The 25,985-nt window shown below is 42.3% G+C and overlaps 1 non-coding gene across 1 annotated transcript; it reads right to left on the bottom strand.

Moving 5' to 3' along the window:
* Window positions 1–883: 883 nt before the first annotated feature.
* On the bottom strand, window positions 884–990 carry LOC148800585 (small nucleolar RNA R71). Its single transcript, XR_016071022.1, has one exon. It is a non-coding gene; the product is annotated as a small nucleolar RNA R71 (small nucleolar RNA).
* Between the last annotated feature and the right edge of the window lie 24,995 nt (window positions 991–25,985).

Raw genomic sequence — 25,985 nt, 5'->3', positions numbered from 1 at the left:
AATTGCTGAACCGAATCTGCTAGTGTTCACATACATCTTTTCTTCTCATTGCATGAAGGTGGTTTGATCCGAAACTGATTAGGATAGCTTGCTAATTTGGAATTAGGACTTTGATTTGTTTAGTATTTCAGTTTATCAGATAACAAATGACTGACTTATTGCTAGTAGTTATTGGATCAATCCTCGTGGGAACGATACTCTACTCATCATTGTATTACTTGATCGGCTAGTGCACTTGCTTGTGTAAGCAATACGCATCCAGTTTTGGCGCCGTTGCCAGGGATTTATCACAACAATATTAGGAACCAATTTTCATTGTTAATCTGATTTTAATTTTGTACATTATGTTTCTGATATGTGTATATTAGCCTCTTTATGACTTTGACTTCTACAGTTTATGACACACAAAAGTGAAACGGAGAGCATCACCTTCGATTCCAAGATTGAAAGAACTCTCTGTCGCCGCCTTAGAGCTTCTAAGCAAGTGAGAGCTGAAATTGAAGAGATGGCTGAACCAAGGACCATGATGGATTATGCCAAACCAACCCTCACCGGGGCTGCCTCAAGCATTGTAAGACCAGCAATAGCTACCAACAACTTTGAGATCAAACCAGCCATCATTCAAATGATACAGAATACGGTTCAGTTATGCGGCTTGGCTCATGAAGATCCGAACACTCACATCGCCAACTTTTTGGAAATTTGTGATACATTCAAGCACAATGGGGTTAGTGATGATGCGGTGAGGCTCAGATTGTTCCCATTCTCACTGAAGGACAAAGCCAAGACTTGGCTGAACTCTTTACCGGCTAGATCGATAGCAACATGGGATGAAATGGCTAGCCGCTTCCTATCCAAGTATTTTCCTCCATCCAAGACAGCAAAAATGAGAAATGATATCACCACCTTCTTTCAGCAGGACGAGGAATCACTGTATGAATCATGGGAGCGTTACAAGGAGTTATTGAGGAAGGTCTCTCATCATGGACTTCCTATATGGCTGCAAGTTCAAACATTTTACAATGGGTTGACTGGATTTCTCCAAGAAAGCTAAGCTGTTGTCCAATTTGCTTCAGAAAGATGTGCCCTTCGAGTTCACAAACGAATGCGTACAAGTGTTCAACATCCTGAAGGACAAGTTGATCAATGCCCCAATCATTATAGCACCGGATTGGGCACTTCCTTTTGAGCTGATGTGTGATGCAAATGATTCAACAGTGGGAGCTATTCTAGGGCAAAGAATGAACAAACACTTTCAGTCGATCTATTATGCTAGCAGAACCTTGAATGAAGCTCAACAAAATTACACCACAATAGAAAATTCACTACTAGCGGTAATCTTTGCTTTTGATAAGTTTCATTCATATCTGACTGAGTCCAAGGTCATTGTGTATACAGATCACTCGACATTAAGACACCTACTCACAAAGAAGGATGCAAAACCAAGGCCAATTAGGTGGATCCTATTGTTGCAAGAGTTTGATGTTGAGATTCATGACAAGAAGGGTACCGAGAAACTAGCTGCTGATCATCTTTCCCGGTTGGAGAATGTAGATTCAGAAGGGAAGACAATCAGCACCATCCGAGATGAGTTCTCGGACGAGTAGCTCTACTCCATTCAGGTAGATGCATCACCTTGGTATGCTGATTTTGCAAATTATCTTGCTGGACATGTTATCCCTCCTAATCTTTCATATCAGCAGGGGAAGAATTTCTTCTCTGATGTGAAACACTATTTGTGGGAGGATCCCTTTTTGTACAAACTATGTGCAGATCAGATCATAAGGAGGTGTGTCCTCGAGGAGGACATAGAGTCGGTGCTCCGGTATGCCACGATAGGGAAGCGGGAGGCCACTTAGGAGCCAAGGTTTTGTAATCAGGTTTCTATTGGCCAATCTTGTTCAAGGATGCTCATAGGTATGTGTCCGCATGTGACCAGTGCCAGAGAACAGGTAATATCTCCCGACAGAATGAAATGCCCCTCACCAATATTTTAATTTGTGAAATTTTTGATGTATGGGGTATAGACTTCATGGGACCCTTCCCGAATTCTTTTGGTAATAAGTACATCCTAGTTTCTGTCGATTATGTGTCCAAATGGGTGGAAGCCATGCCTTTACCCACAAATGGCTCTAGGAGGGTAGTACACTTCCTTAAAAAGCTATTCACCCGATTCGGCACACCTCGAGCTATAATTAGTGATAAGGGAACTCATTTCTACAACACCCAATTTGAGCGGCTGATGCAGAAATATGGTGTTACGCATAAATTAGCAACCGCATATCACCCTCAAACCAGTGGCCAAGTCGAATTAGATAATAGGGAACTCAAAAGAATATTGGAGAAGACGGTAGACTATTCTAGGAAGGACTGGGCAATCAAGCTAGATGATGCATTGTGGGCATTTAGGACTGCATATAAAACACCCATCGACATGTCCCCATATAGGTTAGTCTTTGGAAAGGCATGTCATTTTCCTGTTGAACTGGAACATAAGGCATATTGGGCACTGAAGTTATTAAATTTTGATTTACAGGCCACAAGCAAAGAGACAACTGCAGCTGAATGAGATGGTGAATTCAGACGTGCAGCCTATGAGAATGCCAATATCTACAAGGAGAGAACTAAACGATGGCATGATAAGAACTTGTTGCGGCACGATTTTCATGTGGGCCAGCAAGTGTTATTGTATAATTCACATCTCCGGTTGTTCTCGAGCAAGCTGAAATCGGGATAGTCTGGACACTTCACCATTTCACAAATTTTCCCTCATGGAGCCGTAGAGGTAATTCACCCGACACAAGGCACATTTAAGGTCAATGGTCAGCACCTTAAACCATATATAGTGGGTGGAACATTGCCTACTCCATCCACTGTATACCTAGACGATTGTTGATCCTACTGGAAGGTCGAGCTTCAGACAGAAAACAAGTGCTTATTGGGGGGCAACCCAATGCTAATAAGTAGTTCTTATTTCGATTTATTTTCTGCTTTTCTTTTCCGTATCATTCGAGTTTCTTTGCTAGGATGATTAATTTGGTAGATTGCTGATGTCTTTGAGTGTTTATCAGTCTCTCCTCCTAGTTTCTTGTGGTTCTTGGTAGCTAGAGGGTCCTAACCCAGGAGCCACTCCAGATTCCAGAATGCTCTTCAGGGAAGTCCTCTAAACCCCTTTTATTGCTTGATGATGCTCTTCAGGGAACTGCCTTCATTGCTGAATTCATCTTCACATTCTATCCCTATGAACATTGAGGGCAATGTTCATGTTAAGTGTGGGGAAGTTAGGTTGTAGATATGCACCTCAATCACCCCAATACATACATTCATTGATAGGCCGAATAAACTTAAAATTCCCGCAAGATTATTGCTATTTATGAGGTGAATTCCAAGAGGGAATACGATGAGTTGAAGGAAATCACTGTAAATGTTAGAATTTATTCTTGTGCATGATCCAAATTTATCACAATGCATGAGGTTAAGGAAGTCGAATAGGACTTTCATCAAGACCAGGGCCCTAACTCTCTTCATGTGTATAATGCACTTTATTGAAATCTTAATGTTCATTCGAGTTATTAGTCCACATCTGAACTGTTAATGCACGAAGTTCAGCAATTGCAAAAGAAAAAAAGAGACAAGAAACCAAAGGGACAAAGTCCAATTGACTCCGCTATCATGAACTGAATAGTAAAACTAGCGGTTTATGATATGAGTTTAGTCCCAACTCCGCTAAGCTGAATAGTAAAACTAGCAACTTAGAATATGAGTATTGTTATCTGCCTCTAGCCTGTGACCAGTGTGAGATGGAGCATAAAATGCACTCACACTGAATAAAAAAGAAAAAAAAAAGAGAAAAAAGTGACCAGTGTGAGATGGAGCATAAAATGTACTCACACCACAAAAAAAAGGAAAGAAAAGAATTCGGTGACGGCTGAGGTTCAAAGGGAAAAAATATGGTTGAACATTCAATTAGGTGCATTGACATATTTGAGACCAAGCTCGAAGTGATGGTTAATATTGGCGGTCATGGAGCTGCTATACATATTGAACGGAAGTGAGTGCTGGAGCATGAATAATCTCATGTTCTCCCCTTCCTTTGTTCTTATGCATGTGATAAGGATGGCTAATCCTGGGAATGAATTAGAATATTTATGCAGGTTTCCCGACCATTTAAAGTATTCTCATCCTAAAATTCATCCGGTAGATGGTAATAATCTGGGGGATGATCAGTTTATGGGTGATATCTTTGCTTGAGGACAAGCAAAAGCTTAAGTGTGGGGGAGTTTGATGTGTGCACAGGCTACACATAAAGACATGCTGAGAGGGCGAATAGGGAAGGAATTCGGCCCATCTAGAAGAAAGACCCATCTGAGAGTCAAAAGGAGAGCACGTTCGGCCCATAAAGAAGCAAAGCCCAATGCAAAACTCTATGGGGGACACCAAGGAGAGAGGCCAGCCGAAACCCTCCAAGGGAAGCATTTCGGCCCACCAAAGTGGGAGGTCCAATTGCAGTCGAATTCGCAGCCCAAGGAGAGGTTCCCAAAAGTGGCTAACTTTTAGAAGAGAGAAGGCTGAAGAGAAGAGTATAAAAGGGAAAGAAAAAGGGGAGAAAAGGGTTTGAACCCCTAAAGGCGAATTGGAGAAGAGAGGCGCTAGAGAAGAAAGAAGAGAAGAACTAGAGAAAGAAGGAGGTTGCTGAATGCGAATTGGAGGAGAATCACATCAAGGAGATCGAAGATTGAACAAAAACTCTAGGTTGTCTTCTTCTTTGGTTTTGCGCAATTGGTAACTGAAATTCAGCTAGGGTTTCATGGAATTTTGTCAATTAATCTCTCTTTCTTGCTAGTATTCGAACGATGTTTAATGATGATTCAGATCTGTAATTAATTCTCTTAGGTTATTCAATTGATTGGATTCATTCTTGGTGTTTCTTGATTAGGGTTTTAATTGCTAGAATAATTTTGGCCGAATTGTTCTTAGTTCTTGGATTGCTTGAATTGCTTGAGAAATAATTTAGGTAATCAGATCTGCTGATCAAGAAAACGAATCTAATACATCTTAGAGATAATTTGTATGGTTCGGTTGGTGTTCATTCATACCTGAATTGATGCCCTTCGAATTCCTTGTTCTTAAGGCGTCTATGGGGATTAAATTCTTGATAGAGATATAAGAATTGTCACCCATAGATTGAGTGAGCTGTGCTTGAGAGAGGTTGCTCATGTCATTAGGGTTTCACCAAACCTTGGCTGAATTCCACATCAGTTGAATAACCTAATGATATAATTGCTGAACCGAATCTGCTAGTGTTCCCATATAGCTTTTCTTCTCATTGCATGAATGTGGTTTGATCCGAAACTGATTATGATAGCTTGCTAATTAGGAATTAGGAATTTGATTTGTTTAGTATTTCAGTTTATCAGATAACAAATGACTGATTTATTAGTAGTAGTTATTGGATCAATCCTCGTGGGAACGATACTCTACTCATCAGTGTATTACTTGATCGGCTAGTGCACTTGCTATTGTAAGCAATACGCATCAACATCATAAGATGTTGATACTCTCTGTGGGAACATAATTCAGGTTAGATACTCTTTGTGGGAACGATCCTTACTCGCACTACTATATTTTATTCACACGAGTATAGGTTTTATTTTTGGGTGCCTACGACAGCACACCAAATTTTGGCGCCATTGTCGGGGAGTATTCTAATCAGTTTTGTGCTTCTCGTAATCATTGTTTAGTTCTCAAAATTTTTGAAAATTTTTTCCCTTTTTCTTTAGATTGTTTTGATTGTTTGATTATTTTCTGTTTTATTCATTTATTTATTTGTTTAATCGTTCTAGATTTTTATTTGCATTTTTTTATTAATTTTATTTGTTTTATGGTATGTTTTTTAGGGTTTATTAGGTATTCCTTAATTTATGCCTGTAACCCGAGGTGATGTGGGCCTGGTTGGTTGAGATTCCCTCGACCTGACTACAAGCTGCGAGGTGGGGGGAGTGACTTGTCTTTCCCTCTCGCGGTATGAGACCTGACTCCCAAGAGGGTTATGAGTTTGGGAGGTGTCTCCCCGGCAGGGGGTTGCTCGCTACGACGGCGGGGCATGGCCTGCTGTGCAGTGGGGTGTCGAGGAGGAACTTGTTGCTGGTTCTGGGGCAGTGGTGGAAACTATTGTTGATACTGGTGTTGATAGACTTGGGGTGGCTGAAGGGATGAGAGATCCATCCTATGGACGCCCAAAGATTGCGGAATAAGGGGCGAATTTCAAAAATTTTTCTCTCCCTTCAACTGGGAATCGTATTCCCTATTTAGAAAATCATATTTTCAAGGATCAATCTTGAACCATAAATTGAACCAGATCTGAACCAAAAAGGACTGGGAAGGATTATACCTGATACGGAGAAGTAATATCTCCCAACGAAGGTGTTCACGCCCAAGGAAGGATCCAAAGACTGCTCCCACTGAAGATGGCGCAGTGCAGGTGGAGCAGAATCAGCAGTGTTCTTCTCCAAGAACTCTGTCCTTCGCAAGAATCAGTAAGATGGTACGTGAGCACAGCTTCCTTTCTCAAAGGACTGATGTCAAGATCCAATCTTGACTTCTCCCACAACTGGAGATCGAACTGGCAAACAGGGCGGCAAGAACAGGGAAGCGGCAAGAGAGTATTTGCAGGGAGCAGAATTCTCTCTTCTTGATTTCAGCACTAAAGAAAACCTGATGATCTGTGTGTATTTTTTTTTAGGCTGCCGCCCCCTTCTTCTTTTATAATCTTAAAGGGATCAGCTCCTAATCAGATTAGGAGTTGCTAATCCAAATCACATTTGGGTTAGAAGTCCCTTTAAGTGATAAGGGATAATTCTTATCTTATCTGGAGATCAGATCAGCCATCTCCTAATCTGATTAGGAGGTTTCTAGATCTAAATCTTATTTAGATCTTGGACTCTCTAAGTGGATAGGGTCTAAGCCCAATCCTATTAGCTGATCCACTTCAGATTTTGCCCCTTTATTAACTAAATAAACAGCCCAGTTCAAAATGGGCTTTAGGCCCATTAAGCTTATGTGCTCACTTAACCCTCTTAACTGCTGCCCAGTTGGGCTTCCTTGTATGGCGTGGGACCCAAGCATTGATCTACACATCAGCCACATGGGTTCAGCCCAGCCTTTGTTACAAGGCCTGGCCGAATACACTGTTAAATACAGTGCACCCCCTGAAACCCATCAAATGGGCTCTACGGTACCAACACTTACCCTAAGAGGTCCCTGGGCCAAGCCACCTTGTAACACCCAGGGACTGTGGGCAGATGCAAGATTAGCCCATCAGGTATTATCCTCAATGGTCTTACACTTAACCTCTCAGCCCATAATGATCATACACTGCCCGACAAGAGAGGACCTCTCCCTCGGCTGCAAGGAACAGTGTTGCACTCTCCACTCATATGGATCCCGGGAATTAAAACCTTCTTGCAAACATTTTAGAAACCATATATATTCTTTTATATCTTATATAAAATATATTTTGCAAAACAAATCTCAACGGTTGAAATCGGCTGCCGGTAGTCTTGGTTTCCATCAGTGAGAGTGCATCCCCGATCATTACCTTTGTCCGACAAAGGGGCTGATCCTGTCACTATGATCACCCACTCAGATGAATTCTCGGACTGTCCCAACATACCCAGGTTTTGACCCCCGCTAAGGATCCCACTGATTGGTACATCAAAGATAGCCCAATCTGACACCTAGTGCAATATCATAATCGAGTCTAGGGGTCGGGTGTAACTTTCCAGTTTTGCCCATCAATCTCCAAGGTCCAGGGCAATACTGGAAATCTGGTCCAGTTCAAAGATTCAATTAATCCTATACTGTATGTGCCTAGGGTCTCACCCTGGCAGCTAAGACAGGCCACCCCAACCGACTTGGTGGCACCACAGTGTCAGCCTTGTCAGGATAGGTCTCGCCAGACCGACCCACCGGCTGTGAACATTCTAAACTAACACGAGTCTCATTAAGTGTCTAGTTTAAGGGTATTACACAGAAACATACCAACGGAACATGAATCAAATATGTATCTTTATTCATTTACAATAAACTCATAAAGTACATCATTCTGATTGAAGCTAAGGGCATACAAAACTGTCTGACAAACACTTGCTACTGATACAGCTGAAACTGTTGAAACTGTTGCATTTGAGCCTGCATAGCCCGCATGCTATGCACCAGGTCTTCAAGTTGGTTTTGGCCGGTCACCGGAGGAACAATGGAGGGTTCGGCGAAAGTTGCTCCTACTGTGGAGGGGAGTAGGGCATTCACAGGTGCCATTATCTGTGGAACATTCCGAGTAGGAATCCCACCCACAGAGAGGGGGATGGTGAATTGTCCAATACAAACTGTTGGGGCCCGAAGTTGCTCCCCGGCGGCACTCATTTCTGCACTGTGTCTGGCGTTGCTAGAGGAAGCCATGGAATCTGATGTTGCAAAGTTTGGTGGAAGAAGGCTTTTTGAAGCGATTCCCACAGACGGCGCCAATTGATGGTGCGCGATCTGGTTACTCCTAGCTGGCAGCGGCTGCGCTCCTAGCTGGCAACGGACGAGATACCTGGGAAGAAGAAGAGGGATCCCCGGGGAGCTCTACCGGTGGGAATACTCCGATGCTTAAGTTAGTAAATGGGAGAAAGCTGAGAGCTGAAAGAGAGAGAGTTGTAGAGAAAAATAAAAGGGCTAGAGTGCAGATCACGCAAGTTGCAATACCCTTGCTCTTTGGGGGTCGGAGCTCTTATATAGCGGTGTCCTGACAGATCTGGCATAACTGCCTTTGATTCTCTGTTGCAGCCGTTACTTGCTAGGGCTGAGCTGGGGGGTGCAGGTAACCGTTGCAGAGTATGGCCCTGCCAGACAAGGGACACCTCTCAAGGCTGGAAGGCACGACGCCGCCAGGCGAGAGACGTGGGTGCAGGTCTCTAGGTTTGGTAGGTATGGTTGTTAGACAGATCTTCCTTTGATACGCCGAGCTGCTCTTCCATGAGCTGTCTTGTACCAAGCTACCCTATACCGAGCTGCAGGTGCCGTATCGAGGTGCTTCTACCCGAGGTGGCCTACTTAGGTTTGGGCAGGGGTAAATTTATTCTAACTTAGGGGGCTCCCAAGCTCAACCCAAAGTGCCTTCAGCTCGGGATATTCCCGACTTGGGAGAACCTTAGCTCGGGGTAATCGGAGCATCATCTCATAACGAGTTGCCACGCTGGATCTTGGCGGACTGGTCATGCTGAGTTGTCGCTTATGTTGAGTCATGTCCACGTGTCCCCTAATGATGAGGTTGGGCCAAATCACCCTCCATCAGGGTAAATATTTTACCAAGCAATTCAGTTGGTAGGGTGGAGCATAAAATGCACCTACCAACTAAGCAATTCAATAGTAGGATGGAGCATAAAATGCACCTTCTGAACAAGTAATCCTAAAAGTGAGATGGAGCATAAAATGCACTCACTTCCACCAAGAAGAGAAAAAGGAAAAAAAAAAAAAAGAAGAGGAGATTAAAAAAAAATTTGTTTTCCCTGGCTTACTACCTGGTTTGTAGTAGCAAAAATTGGATTGGTTGATGGATGAGTCATGTATAACTTGGTCGTGTTGATTTAATGGTTTGCAATAGTTAACCTAGAACATTTGTGGAAAAAGAAGAAGGAAGATTGAGTTTAAACTTTGGTAGAATAATTTGCTTATTTTGCTTAAGTTCTGTCTTGCCTGAGGATGGGAAAGGTCTAAGTGTGGGGGGATTTGATGAGAACGAAAAATATCATATTTTTCTCCCCTAATAATTAGCCTTTTATGTTTATTTTATGCCCAAATGCACTCACAATTCTTATATTTTGGTTTAAGGCACGAAAGGAGAAGTTAGGTGAGAAACAAGGCTAATCGGGTAATTTTATACAGTTTCGGAGCTATGTGGTAGATTGAGTATAATTCTCTCAACCAGACTCCGATTGTGATGATTCAAGATGCATTGGAAAGATAAGGAAACTTTCTACAACCTTTCTGTTTTGAGATTTGATAGATTCAGACGGCATTGAGGTCAAATCGGGACCGAATTCTATGCAACTACACTGGTGACGTGTTGAAGACATTCCTTAGCCTTGAAGCTTTCATCCACGAATTCACCACTCTCCCACTCACACAAGAACTTTGTGTTTTCTTATTTTTGAATCATTTCTTGATAAGTCAGTCTTGTAGATTAACCAAGAGGAATTTTAGGAGATTTTGTAGGCTTCTCTTGGGGGAAGTAAGTAAGAGGAGAAAAACCTAGAGAGAAGGCAAGCAGATTGGGAACCTCTCTTCTTTATCTTGCGCGCATACAATTGATCATTGTAAGTTCTTTCTAGAACCACAAGTTGTCAAGCTTTTCGGGTCGTGTCCATAACAAGTTACATGTACAAGTTCAAGTTGTGTTCGTGACAAGAGAATCAAAGAGATTCCTTTGCCAAAAAAAAAAGAAAAAAGAGTTCGTATCTCACTTACATTTCTGAAAAAAAATTAAATTTCTTTGAATTTGTCCACATTTTTTTTGTGATCCAAATTTAGCATGAAATTTGTGTCGACAAATTTCTGGCACACCCGGTGGGACTTCTCTTTCCTTTCATCTCTCAAGTTAGCACATCAAGATTGTTTTTGTAAATTCTCCTATCTTGCGCGCGTACAATTGATCATTGTAAGTTCTTTCTAGAACAACAAGTTGTCATGCTTTTCGGGTCGTGTCTGTAACAAGTTACAAGTACAAGTTCAAGTTGTGTTCGTGACAAGAGAATCAGAGAGTTTCCTTTGCCAAAAAACTTACAATGATCATGCGTGGCTAAAACTCTTGTACTTGGTCGAAGGAAGTAGAAGCCTCAGAATCCACTAAACTGTGAGATATAATTTGGTTTTTGTGGTTTAATTCATGCTTTGGATATCGAATGTTCTTCTATGTTTATATCTATGATTGTTTTGTTTGATTGCTAGGAAGGCCTACTAGTTTATTATTCGTTACAATCTATTGCTAGATTAGATATCAAATCCGTAATTGTTTGATCCCTCTAATCTGCGAAGCAACTAGGGTTTAATGATTTGCTGCGTCAGAAATTGTTAGATCCTAGGAAGGACACTCGACTGAATTAAATGCAACTGTTTGTGCTTGTTTTGTATAGCTTCATCGATCTCTAATGCTTAATGCTATTGCTGGATTAAATCTTTAATGCTTGTTTAGGTGTTGTTCAGTAGTAAGGGTTAAGAGGATCGCTTGTTTTCCGATTAACTGATATTAGGAAGATGCAGGAAAGTAATTCCTATGATGAATACTCAAAGTCTGAATTGATTTATTTTTGCATCGATGAACAATAGTGAAATTCCGATGGTGGATGATATCCTATACCAAGATCCGTTCTTTTGGTTAGATTCAGCACTCTAGATTGCCTTGATTCCCATTTAAATTTTGTTCTTTTTAATTCTTGTTTTTCTTTCTTTTAATTTTGGTTTTCGTTACACACCCCCCCTCCATCTTTGATTCACGTAGCACATAATTCTTGTTAGATACTCTCTGTAGGAATGATCTTTACTCGCACTACTACATTTTATTCACACGAGTATAGGTTTTATTTCTGGGTGCCTACGACAACACACCAAATTTTGGCGCCGTTGCCGGGGAGTATTCTAATCAGTTTTGTGCTTCTCGTGATCATTGTTTAGTTCTCAAAAATTTTGAAAAAAAGAATTTTTTTTCCCTTTTTCTTTAGATCGTTTTGGTTGTTTGATTATTTTATGTTTTATTCATTTATTTATTTGTTTAATCGTTCTAGATTTTTATTTGTGTTTTTTATTATTTTTATTTGTTTTATGGTATGTCGTTTAGGGTTTATTAGGTTTTCCTTAATTTATGCCTGTAACCCGAGGTGATGCGGGCCTGGTTGGCTGAGAGTCCCCCGACCTGACCACATGCTGCGAGGTGTGGGGAGTGACTTGTCTTTCCCTCCCACGAGATGAGACCTGACTCCCAAGAGGGTTCTGAGTTTGGGAGGTCTCTCCCCGGCGGGGAGGTTGCTCGCTGCGACGGCGGGGCTTGGCCTACTGCGTAGTGGGGCTCGAGGAGGAACTTGTTGCTGGTTCTGGGGCAGTGGTGGAAACTGCTGTTGATACTGGTGTTGATAGACTTGGTGCAGCACTTGCTACTGATACAGCTGAAACTGTTGAAACTGCTGCATTTGAGCCTGCATAGCCCGCATGCAACGCACCATGTCGTCAAGCTGGTTTTGGCTGATCACTGGAGGAACAATGGAGGGTTCGGCGAAAGTTGCTCCTACTGTGGAGAGGAGTGGAGCGTTCACCGGTGCCATTATCTATGGCACATTTAGAGTAGGAACCCCATCCATAGAGAGGGGTATGGTGAACTGTCCAATACAAACTGCTGGGGCCTGAAGTTTCTCCCTGACGACACTCATTTCTGCGCTGCGTCCGTCGTTGCTGGAGGAAGCCTTGGAATCTGAAGTTGCAAAGTTTGGTGGAAGAAGGCTTTTTGAAGGGATTCCCACAGACGACGCCAATTGATGGTGTGCGATCTGGTCACTCCTAGCTGGTAGCGGCTGCGCTCCTAGCTGGCAACAAACGATATACCTGGGAAGAAGAAAAAAGACCCCCGAGGAGCTCTCCCGGCGGGAATACTCCGATGCTTAAGTTAGTAACTGGGAGAAAGCTTAGAGCTGAAAGAGAGAGAGTTGTAGAGAAAAACAAAAGGGCTAGAGTGCATATCACACAAGTTGCAATACCATTGCTCTTTGGGGGTCGGAGCTCTTATATAGCGGTGTCCTGACAGATCTGGCTTAACCGCCTCTGATTCTCTGCTGCAGCCGTTACTTGCCAGGGCTGAGCTGGTGGGCGCAGGTAACTGTTGTAGAGTACGACCCTACCAGACAAGGGACACCTCTCAGGGTTGGTAGGCACGTCGCCGCCTGGCGAGAGACGTGGGAGCAGGTCTCCAGGTTTGGCAGGTACGATTATCAGAGAGATCTTCCTGTGATACACCGAGCTGCTCTTCCCCGAGCTTCCATGTACTGAGCTACCCTATGTGGAGCTACAGGTGTTGTATCGAGGTGCTTCTACCTGAGGTGGCCTACTTAGGTTTGGGTAGGAGTAAATTTATTACAACTTAGGAGGCTTTCAAGCTCAACCCGAAGTGCCTTCAGATCGGGATATTCCAGACTTGGGAGAACCTTAGCGCGGGGTAATCGGAGCGTCATCTTGTAGCGAGCTGCCACGCTGGATCTTGGCGGACTGGTCATGCTGAGTTGTCTCTTATGTTGAGTCATGTCCACGTGTCCCCTCATGATGAGGTCGGGCCAAATCACCCTCCATCAAGGTAAATATTTTACTAAGCAATTTAGTTGGTAGGATGGAGCATAAAATGCACCTACCAACTAAGCAATTCAATAGTAGGATGGAGCATAGAATTCACCTACTAGCCAGCAATTCAGACAGTGGGATGGAGCATAAAATGCACTTACTGACCAAGTAATCCTAAAATGAGATGGAGCATAAAATGCACCCACTTCAACCAAGAAGAGAAAAAAGGAAAAAAAAAAGAAGAGGAGATAAAAAAAGAAAATTTGTTTTCCCTAGCTTACTACTTGGTTTGTAGTAGCAAAAATTGGATTGGTTGATGGATGAGTCATGTATAACTTGGTCTTGTTGATTTAACGGTTTGAAGTTAACATAGAACATTTGTGGAAATAGATGAAGGAAGATTGAGTTTAAACTTTGGTAGAATAGTTTGCTTACTTTGCTTAAGACCTATCTTGCCCGAGGACGGGCAAAGTGTAAGTGTGGGGGGATTTGATGAGAATGAAAAATATCATATTTTCTCCTTAATAATTATATTTTTATGTTTATTTTATGCCCAAATGCACTCACAATTCTTATAATTTGGTTTAAGGCACAAAAGGAGGCGTTAGGTGAGAAACTTTCTATAATTGAGCATAATTCTTATAATTTGGTTTAAGACTAATCGGGTCATTTTACTCAATTTCGGCGCCGTGTAGTAAATTGAGCATAATTCTCTCATTCGGACTCCGATTGAGATGATTCAAGATGTGTTGGAAATATAAGGAAACTTTCTACAACTTTCCTATTTTGAGATTTGATACATTTGGGCTGAATCAAGGTCAAATCGCGCCTTAATTCTATACAACTGCACTAGTGACGTATTGAAGACATTTCTTAGCCTTGAAGCTTTCATCCGCAAATTCACCACTCTCCCACTCACACAACAACTTTGTGTTATCTTATTTTTGAATATTTTCTTGATAAATCAGACTTGTAGATTGACCTTGAGGAATTTTAGGAGATTTTGTAGGCTTCTTTTGGGGGAAGTAGATAAGAGGAGAAAAACCTAGAGAGAAGGCAAGCAGATTGGGAGCAGCCAAACCTCTCTTCTCTTCTCTTCTCTTCTCTTCGCCCCTCTTCTTCATTATCTGATTTTCTTGGAGTTTTCACCATTACCATGCGTGGCTAAAACTCTTGTACTTGGTTGAAGGAAGTAGAAGCCTCAGAATCCATAAAACTGTGAGATATAATTTGGTTTTTATTGTTTAATTCATGCTTTGGATATCGAATGTTCTTCTATGTTTATATCTATGATTGTTTCATTTGATTGCTAGGAAGGCCTACTAGTTTATTATTTGTTACAATCTATTGCTAGATTAGATATCAAATCCATAATTGTTTGATCCCTCTAATCTGCGAAGCAACTAGGGTTTAATGATTTGCTGCGTCAGAAATTGTTAGATCCTAGGAAGGACACTCGACTGAATTAAATGCAACCGCTTGTGCTTGTTTTGTATAGCTTCATTGATCTTTAATGCTTAATGCTATTGCTGGATTAAATCTTTAATGCTTGTTTAGGTGTTGTTCGGTAGTAAGGGTTAAGAGGATCGCTTGTTTTCTGATTAACTGATATTAGGAAGATACAGGAAAGTAATTCCTATGATGAATACTCAAAGTCTGAATTGATTTATTTTTGCATCGATGAACAATAGTGAAATTCTGATGGTGGATGATATCCTATACCAAGATCCGTTCTTTTGATTAGATTCAGCACTCTAAATTGCCTTGATTCCCATTTAAATTTTGTTCTTTTTAATTCTTGTTTTTCTTTCTTTTAATTCTGGTTTTCGTTACACACCCCCCCCCTCCATCTTTGATTCACGTAGCACATAATTCTTGTTAGATACTCTCTGTGGGAACGATCCTTACTCGCACTACTACATTTTATTCATACGAGTATAGGTTTTCTTTCTGGGTGCCTACGATAGCACACCAAATTTTGGCGCCGTTGCCGGGGAGTATTCTAATCAGTTTTGTGCTTCTCGTGATCATTGTTTAGTTCTCGAAAATTTTGAAAAAAAGAAATTTTTTTCCCTTTTTCTTTAGATCATTTTGGTTGTTTGATTATTTTCTGTTTTATTCATTTATTTATTTGTTTAATCATTCTAGATTTTTATTAGTATTTTTTTATTATTTTTTTTGTTTTATGGTATGTCGTTTAGGGTTTATTAGGTTTTCCTTAATTTATGCCTATAACTCGAGGTGATGTGGGCCTGGTTCGAGGTGGGGGGAGTCCCCCGACCTGACTACATGACGAGGTGGGGGGAGTGACTTGTCTTTCCCTCCCACGGGATGAGACCTAACTCCTAAGATGGTTCTACGTTTGGGAGGTCTCTCCCCGGCGGGGAGGTTTCTCGCTGCAACGGTGGGGCTTTGCCTGCTGTGCAGTGGGGTCTCGAGGAGGAACTTGTTGCTGGTTCTGGGGTAGTGGTGGAAACTGCTGTTGATACTGGTGTTGGTAGACTTGGTGCAGCACTTGCTGCTGATACAGCTGAAACTGTTGAAACTGCTGCATTTGAGCATGCATAGCCCACTTGCAATGCACCAAGTCTTCAAGCTGGTTTTGGCCGGTCATCGGAGGAATAATGGAGGGTTCGGCAAAAGTTGCTCCTACTGTGGAGGGGAGTGGAGCGTTCCCAGGTGCCATTATCTGTGGCACATTCAGAGTAGGAACCCCATCCGCAGAGAGGGGGACGGTGAACTGTCCAATACAAAGTGCTGGGGCCTAAAGTTGCTCCGCGATGACACTCATTTCTGCGCTGCATCTGATGTTGCTGGAGGAAGCCATGTAATATGAAGTTGCAAAGTTTGGTGGAAGAAGGCTTTTTGAAGCGATTCCCATAGACGGTGCCATTTGATGGTGCACAATTCAGTCACTCCTAGCTGGCAGGTGCTGTGCTCCTAGCTTGCAACGGACGAGATACTTGGGAAGAAGAAGAAGGATCCCCGGGGAGATCTCCCGGCGGGAATACTCCGATGTTTAAGTTAGTAACTGGGAGAAAGCTGAGAGCTGAAAGAGAGAGAGTTGTAGAGAAAAATAAAAGGGCTAGAGTGCAGATCACGCAAGTTGCAATACCCTTGCTCTTTGGGGGTCGGAGCTCTTATATAGCGGTGTCCTAACAGATCTGGCATAACCACCTCTGATTCTCTGCTGCAGCCGTTACTTGCCAGGGCTGAGTTGGTGGGCGCAGGTAACCGTTGCAGAGTACGGCCCTACCAGACAAAGGACACCTCTCAGGGCTGGTAGGCACGACGCCGCCTGGTGAGAGACGTGGGTGCAGGTCTCCAGTTTGGCAGGTACAGTTGTCAGACAGATCTTCATGTGATACGCCAAGCTGCTCATCCGTGAGCTGCCTTGTACCGAGCTACCCTATGCCGAGCTGCAGGTGCCATATCGAGGTGCATCTACCCGAGGTGGCCTACTTAGGTTTGGGTAGGAGTAAATTTATTCTAACTTAGGAGGCTCCCGAGCTCAACTCGAAGTGCCTTCAGCTCGAGATACTCCCGACTTGGGAGAACCTTAGCTCGCAGTAATCGAAGCGTCATCTCGTAGCGAGTGGCCACGCTGGATCTTGGCGGACTGGTTGTGCTGATTTGTCTCTTATGTTGAGTCATGTCCACGTGTCACCTCATGATGAGGTCAGGCCAAATCACCCTCCATCAAGGTAAATATTTTACTAAGCAATTTAGTTGGTAGGATGGGGCATAAAATGTACCTACCAACTAAGCAATTCAATAGTAGGATGGAGCATAGAATGCACCTAATAGCCAGCAATTCAGACAGTGGGATGGAGCATAAAATGCACCTACTGACCAAGTAATCCTAAAAGTGAGATGGAGCATAAAATGCACCCACTTCCACCAAGAAGAGAAAAAAGGAAAAAAAAAATTATTTTCCCTAGTTTACTACCTAGTTTGTAGTAGGTTGATTTAACGGTTTGCATTAGTTAACCTAGAACAATTGCGGAAAAAGATGAAGGAAGATTGAGTTTAAACTTTGTTAGAATAGTTTACCAAGTTTGCTTAAGTTCTGTCCTGCCTGAGGATGGGCAAGGTCTAAGTGTGGGGGGATTTGATGAGAATGAAAATCATTATATTTTTCTCCCTTAATAATTAGCCTTTTATGTTTATTTTATGCCCAAATGCACTCACAATTCTTATATTTTGGTTTAAGGCACGAAAGGAGGCATTAGGTGAGAAACAAGGCTGATCGGGTCATTTTACACAGTTTCGGTGCCGTGTGGTAATTTGAGCATAACTCTCTCATCCGGACTTCTAATTTGAGAGAAGTGGACATCATGGCTGGAAACCGAACCTTGAAAGAGCTTGCTGCACCTGATTTGAATCAGCAATCCCTATGCATAACTTTTCCTGCTTTGGATGTTGATGCTAATTTTGTATTGAAATCTGGACTGATACATCTCTTGCCTACTTTTCACGGTCTTGCAGGTGAGGATCCTCACAAGCACTTGAAGGAGCTGCATGTGGTATGCATGAGCATGAAACCCATGGCGATAACTGAAGAGCAAATCGAATTGAGAGCCTTCCCGTTTTCTCTGAAGGATTCGGCTAAGGATTGACTCTATTATCTACCTTCCGGGAGTGTTACCACATGGAACGAGATGAAGAGGCTATTCCTAGAAAAGTACTTCCCAGCTTTAAGGGCGGCCAATATTAGAAAAGAAATCAGCGGTATAAGGCAATACAATGGGGAGTCCCTACATGAATACTGGGAACGCTTTGAGAAGTTATGTGCAAGCTGTCCCCATCATCAAATCAGCAAACAACTACTTATTCAGTATTTTTATGGGGGACTTCAACCTACTGATAGGAGCATGATTGATGCTGCTAGTGGAGGGGCTTTAGTTGATAAAACTCCCGAGACCGCGAGAAATCTGATTGCAAATATGGCGGCCAATTCTCAACAGTTCGGCTATAGATTTGACCCTCCATCAAAGCACGTTAATGAGGTAAATCTCTCTTCCCTTGAACAACAAATTGCAAATCTGACTTCTCTTGTTCGTCAAATGGTTGTAGGTAACATGCAAATGGTAAAGGCTTGCGGGATATGTTCGATAGTAGGGCATCCAACTGATATGTGCCCAATTCTTCAAGAGGAGCCCGTTGAGCAAGTAAATGCGGTAGGTGGTTTTCCCGGGCAACCGCAAAGGAAATATGATCCCTATTCGAGCACGTATAATCCGGGATGGAGGGATCATCCCGATCTCAGCTATGGGAATCCATAGAACCACCCAAGTTTCCCGCAATATTATCCGACTTTCCAGCAATATCAGCTGCACGCCCTTAGACAACAGCCATCCCAAAATTTTGATTCAGGTATGTCTATAGAAGATATTGTCAAATCTCTTGCCACTAACACTTTGCAATTTCCGTAGGAGACAAGGGCCAGTATTCAACGTTTGGACAATCAGATGGGCCAAATGGTGACGGCGGTTAGTCGGTTAGAGGCGTAAAGTTCAGGGAAATTACCCTCTCAAACGGTTGTGAATCCGAAAGAAAATGTAAGTGCAATCGTTTTGAGAAGTGGTAAAGATGTTGAGGGACCAACAAGGGCAGCCCCCACATTGTCGAACCAAGAAAAGGAGAAAGACATCACTCCCGATGGTGATGAAGTACCCAAGCGTAAGTTTCCTACTCTTTCTGATTATAAACCAGTACCTCCTTTTCCTAATGCTTTAGCAGGTTTTAGGAAAGATGAGCAGTTTAAAGATTTTTATGAAACTTTCCATAGATGCAAGGCAAATATTCCCCTTTTTAATGCTCTTAAACAAGTATCTCATTATGCTAAATTCCTGAAAGAATTATGTACACATTAAAGGAAACAAAAACTAAAAGGATGTGAGAATGTGAGTAGGGGAGAATGTTTCTGCAGTCATAAAAAAACTCCCTACAAAGTGCAAGGATCTAGGTATGTTCACTATCCCCTACATGATAGGTAACACTAGAATTGAGATGGCCATGTTAGACTTAGGAACTTCTATTAATGTCATGCCATATTCTATATATGCTTCTTTGAAACTTGGACCTTTGAATAAGATTGGTGTAGTGATTCAATTGGCAGATAGATCGAATGCCTATCCTAAGGGTGTAGTTGAGGATGTTCTTGTGAAAATAAATGATTTGGTTTTTCCTGTGGATTTTTATGTGCTTGATTTGGATAATGGTGATCAAACCACTCCTATTCTGCTAGGAAGACAATTCTTAAAAACATCCAAGACTAAGATAGATGTTTATAGTGGCACACTCACCATGGAATTTGATGGTCAGATTGTTAAGTTTAATATTTATGATGCCATGAAATATCCTACTGATGATAATCCTATTTGTTCTGTTGATGCGATTAATTCTTTGGCATAGGAAGTCTTCAAACTTAATGAAAAGGATGGATTAGAAGTCTCCATTAGTAAACATCTTAAGAAAGAGGAGCCAATGCTGAATGCTGATTTGCAGGAATCTGTTGCAGCATTGGATGATTCTCCAGACTTACAACAGTCAGGTAATGCTCCTTATGTTATATTGCCGATTTCTGACATGAGACCTTTACCCTCTGTTTTGCAGGCCCCCATTCCAGAATTGAAGCCTCTCCCTAATCACCTCAAGCACATATTCCTTGGAGACGGAGAGACATTACCGGTGATCATCTCTAGTAGCCTTAGTGCACCACAAGACGAGAAGCTTGTGCAGGTTCTTACGGAGTAGAAGACGGATATTGGTTGGACGATTGTGGATATCAAAGGAAGCAGCCCGTCTACATGCATGCATCGCATCTTACTTGAAGAGCAAGCAAAACCTTCCTGTCAACCACAAAGAAGGCTGAACCCACCCATGATGGATGAAATGGGAAAGCACCGGAAGTTGCAACCACAAGAGTTAGAGGATCCAGTTTATGGTGATTAAAAATAGGGAAGTTTGTTTTTTTTCTTTTTCTTGTTTTTTTGCATTTATAATTTAGGTATTTCCACTTTTTCTTTGCATTTCACCTTACATTGGGGACAATGTAAGTTTTAAGTGTGGGGGAGGGGATTTAGGTTGCGTTTTAAAATTTGATTTAGGTTGTGTTTTTCTGCATTTGTTCTTCTAAAAAAAAAAGAAATCTCGACTCTTTTGAAATCAATTGAAACAGTGTTCTAGGACAACTCTTGTGAACTTAGTAAAGAAATAAGATTAGGGAATACAAGATTCACATGAAGCCATCCCTTTTTAAGCTAGTCCTAAATCCAGGTTTAAGTAAATAGGGTAAATATTTTACCAAGCAATTCAGTTGGTAGGATGGAGCATAAAATGCACCTACCAACTAAGCAATTCAATAGTAGGATGGAGTATAAAATGCACCTACTAGCTAGCAATTCAAACAGTGGGATGGAACATAAAATGCACCTATTGACCAAGTAATCCTAAAAGTGATATGGAGCATAAAATGCACTCACTTCAACCAAGAAGAGAAAAAGGGAAGAAAAAAAAAGAAGAGAAAAAAAAAATTGTTTTCCCTAGCTTACTACCTGGTTTGTAGTAGCAAAAATTGGATTGGTTGATGGATGAGTCGTGTATAACTTGGTCATGTTGATTTAACGGTTTGCAATAGTTAACCTAAAACATTTGTGGAAAAAGAAAAAGGAAGATTGAGTTTAAACTTTGGTAGAATAGTTTGCTTACTTTGCTTAAGTTCTGTCTTGCCCAAGGACAGGAAAGATCTAAGTGTGGGGGGATTTGATGATAACGAAAAATATCATATTTTTCTCCCTTAATAATTAGCCTTTTATGTTTATTTTATGCCCAAATGCACTCACAATTCTTATATTTTGGTTTAAGGCACGAAAGGAGGCGTTAGGTGAGAAACAAGGCTAATCGGGTAATTTTACACAGTTTCGGCGCCGTGTGGTAGATTGAGTATAATTCTCTCAACCAGACTCCGATTGTGATGATTCAAGATGCGTTAGAAAGATAAGAAAAGTTTCTACAACCTTTCTGTTTTGAGATTTGATAGATTCGGACTGCATCAAGGTCAAATCGGGACCGAATTCTATGCAACTGCATTGGTGACGTGTTGAAGACATTCCTTAGCCTTGAAGCTTTCATCCGCGAATTCACCACTCTCCCACTCACACAAGAACTTTGTGTTTTCCTATTTTTGAATCTTTTTTTGATAAGTCAGTCTTGTAGATTGACCTAGAGGAATTTTAGGAGATTTTGTAGGCTTCTCTTGGGGGAAGTAGATAAGAGGAGAAAAACCTAGAGAGAAGGCAAGCAGATTGGGAGCAACCGAACCTCTCTTCTCTTCTCTTCTCTTCTCTTCTCTTCGCCCCTCTTCTTCATCCTCTGATTTTCTTGGAGTTTTCACAATGACCATGCATGGCTAAAACTCTTGCACTTGGTCGAAGGAAGCAGAAGCCTCAGAATCCACCAAACTGTGAGATATAATTTGGTTTTTATTGTTTAATTCATGCTTTGGATATTGAATGTTCTTCTATGTTTATATCTATGATTGTTTCGTTTGAATTCTAGGAAGGCCTACTAGTTTATTATTTGTTACAATCTATTGCTAGATTAGATATCAAATCCGTAATTGTTTGATCCCTCTAATCTGCGAAGCAACTAGGGTTTAATGATTTGCTACGTTAGAAATTGTTAGATCCTAGGAAGGACACTCGACTGAATTAAATGCAACAGCTTGTGCTTGTGTTGTTTAGCTTCATCGATCTCTAATGCTTAATGCTATTGCTGGATTAAATCTTTAACGCTTGTTTAGGGGTTGTTCAGTAGTAAGGGTTAAGAGGATCGCTTGTTTTTCGATTAAATGATATTAGGAAGATGCAGGAAAGTAATTCCTATGATGAATATTCAAAGTCTGAATTGATTTATTTTTGCATCGATGAGAAGTAGTGAAATTCTGATCGTGGATGTTATCCTATACCAAGATTCGTTCTTTTGTTTAGAGTCAGCACTCTAAATTGCCTTGCTTCCCATTTAAATTTTGTTCTTTTTAATTATGTTTTTCTTTCTTTTAATTCTGGTTTTCGTTACACACACCCCCCTCCATCTTTGATTCACGTAGCACATAATTCAGGTTAGATACTCTCTATGGGAACGATCCTTACTCACACTACTACATTTTATTCACACGGGTATAGATTTTATTTTTTGGTGCCTACGACCGCACACCAACAAGTTAAGGAGGGGCAAGGTGATGCTTCAGCAAACCATAACCCCTCGACCAACAGAATTGACGCCTTCACTGACTTCATCACCTTGGAGCCTCTACCACCTCACTTTATGGCTCCCACCTTGGAGATGTACGATAGAACCACCGATCCGGACCTGGAAAACTTTCGAGCGTTTATACTTCTCTACGAATATTCCAACGCCTTGGCATGCTGAGCTTTCTAGGTGACCTTCAAGGGAGAAACATGCCATTGGTTCGTCAGACACTTACCTTGTTCCATTAGCTCATAGGAGCAGTTCACCAATATTTTCCTATCCCAATTTGTTAGAAGCCGAAGGTGCCAGAAGACTGGCGTCTCCCTCATGTCCATCCACAGAAGCGTGGTGAGAGTTTGTGGTCCTACATCGGCTGGTTCAAGATGCAAGAGCTTGAGGTCCAAGACCTTGACCCCTTGGTTTCTATGCATGCAACAATCAATGACCTCCTGCCTGGACCCCTTAAGTGGTCCATCGCCAAGACACTGCCCAAGACCAAGGTAGAATTTTTAAAGAAGACACAGAAGTACATTACCACCGAAGAAGCCTTGGCTAGCAAATGCCAGGAGGGCGAGGCCAACCACAGCCGAGGGGGTTTAGAGAAGAAGAGGAAGAACAGAGATGGCCATGACAACAACAACAACAACAACAAAGGTGGCAACAAGAAGCTGCTGGCCTTGACCTACAACAAGAACAAGCTGCTCAACTCTATTCGAATGCAAATCCTCATGCAAGTAGAAAAAGAAGAGTATATGAAGTGGCTAGAAAAGATGAAGAGGAAACCCAAAAGAGGTAACTTGAAGAAATACTGCAAGTACCACTATGGCACCAACCATGACACCAAGGAATGCTATGACATGGAAAATGAAATCGAATGCTATGACTCCGGCGCCTCATCCTCACAACATCAGCTCAACAACAACTTGGTCGGGATCATCGATGTCATAGTGGGGGGGGGGGGCAAAAGGTCTATGCCAAGCAACTCAACATCCAGGGACCGACTCCCAAGAAGTCAAAGAAAGACAAGGTCATCTCCTTCTCGGATGAGGACCCAAAGGGGGCGGCTACATCCGGCCAACATGGCACTCGTCAGCTTCTCCGAGAACATCATCAAACCAGAGGGAAGAATCACCCTACAAGTCATAGTAAGAACAAAGCCTCGGTAGGTGACAAGGATGATTGAGCTCTTGGTCATGAAGATCGGCTTCCTAATAATGCCATCATCGGTTGGCCAACTGTTCATGCACTCAGGGCGGCCATTTCCTCCTACCACCTCACCTTGAAGTTCAACACCAAGCACAGAGTCGGAGTTGTCCGTGGGAATCAACAAACAACTAGACAGTGCTATGTGGCAGCACTAAAGGGCAAGAACAAAGAAGCTTTGTTGTTGGAGGGGCTCGACCTCAGGGACGAGCCAACAAGTCGAGGCCAACCAGCTGAGGACCTCATCTTGGTTCCCCTAGATGAGGATGAGCCCGAGAAGGCGGTGCGCATTGCGTCCAACCTTCCTCTTGACACCCTTTCCGAACTGGTAAGATTCCTCAAAACTAATGCTGACGTCTTTGCTTGGTCTGCTGCTGACATGCCCGAAATTGACCCTTTGGTCATTACTCACAGGTTGAGCTAGACCTGAGATGTAGGCCAGTTCAGCTGAAAAAGAGGAACTTTGCACCAAAGCGTTGGAAAGCCATCGGAGGAGGTTGACAAGCTACTTGACGTTAGATTCATCTGAGAGGTACATTACCCCAACTGGTTGTCTAATATGGTCATAGTAAAGAAGACTAATGGGAAATGGAGAATTTGTATTGACTTCACAAACCTCAACTGAGCCTATCCCAAAGACAGCTTTTCTTTGTCGAGAATCGACCACCTCGTTAGCTCCACCACAAGGTATGAGCTATTGAGCTTCATGGATGCCTTCTCTGGAACAACCAGATCAAGATGCATGAAAGAACGAGGAGAAAACCTCATTCATCAGTAAGTATGGCACCTATTGTTACAAAGTCATGCCCTTCGGCCTGAAGAATGCTGGAGCCACCTATCAACGACTTGTTAACAAGGTTTTTAAGCACCATATGGGGAGAAATGTCAAAGTGTATGTGGATAACATGGCTATGAAGAGCCTGAAGGCTGACCAACACACCTCTAACCTACCCGAGATTTTTGCCACTTTGCAGAAGTATAACATGAAGCTTATGTTAGACAGTTTTGTATGCCCTTAGCTTCAATCATTTTGATGTACTTTTGTTATTTAGTGGAAATAAATAAAGTGCATGTTTGATTCATGTTGTTTGGTTTAATTCTGTGTAAAACCCTAAAACTGGACATTTGTAGAGACTCATGTTAGTTTTAAGTGTTCACAGCCGTTGGATAAGTCTGGGGAGATTTATCCTTCCAAGGCTGATACTGGTGTGCCACCAAGTGTTGGGATGGCCTGTCTCAGCCATCAGGGTAAGACCCGAGGCACGTACGGCATGGGATTACTTGAATCCTTGAACCGGACCAGATTTCCAGTCTTGCCCTGGACCTTGGAGATAGATGGGCAAAACTGGAAAGTTACACCTGACCCCTAGACTCGATTATGACACTTCACTAGGTGCTGGATCAGCCTGCCTTTGATATGCCAATCAGTGAGATCCTTAGTGGGGATCAAAACCTGGGTATGTTGGGGCAGTTTGAGAATTCATCTGAGTGGGTGGTCATAGTGACAGAATCAGCCACTTTGTCGGACAAAGGGTAACGATCGGGAATGCACTCTCTCTGATGGAAACCAAACTGCCAGCAGTTGATTTCAATCGTTGGAATTTTGTTTTTGCAAAATTAATATATTTACATATATATGTACGGTTTCAAAATGTTTGCAAATGGTTTTAATTCCCGGGATCCATGTGAGAGGAGAGTGCGGCACTGTTCCTTGCAGCCGAGGGAGAGGTCCTCTCTTGTCGGGCAGTGCTTGATCATTAAGGGCTGAGAGGTTAAGTGTAAGACCATTTAGGATAATACCTGATGGGCTAATCTTGCACCTGCCCACAGTCCCTGGGTTTTTATAAGATGGCTTGGCCCAGGGACCACTTAATGTAAGTGTTGGGCCCATAGGGTTCATACGATGGACTCAAGGGGTTCATTGAGATTTTCAGTGAATTCGGCTGGGCCTTGTATTAAAGGCTGGGCCGAACCCATGTGGCTGGTGTGTAGATCAATGCTTGGGTCCCACGCCATACAAAGAATCCCAACTGGGCAGCAGATTGGAAACTAATTAAACACTGGATACTTAATGGGCCAAAAGCCCATTTCGAGGTGGGCTGATATGATCACCCATCAATGGGGCGAATTTGAGATTGAAGTTAGCAAAAAGGATTGGGCTCTTAGCCTTA

This window comes from Nelumbo nucifera, chromosome 4 (genome assembly GCF_055504915.1).
Source record: "Nelumbo nucifera cultivar China Antique chromosome 4, China Antique-T2T, whole genome shotgun sequence".
Lineage (NCBI taxonomy): Eukaryota > Viridiplantae > Streptophyta > Magnoliopsida > Proteales > Nelumbonaceae > Nelumbo > Nelumbo nucifera.
Note: the sequence above shows the minus strand (reverse complement) of the source record. Positions and strands in the feature narration are given on the sequence as shown.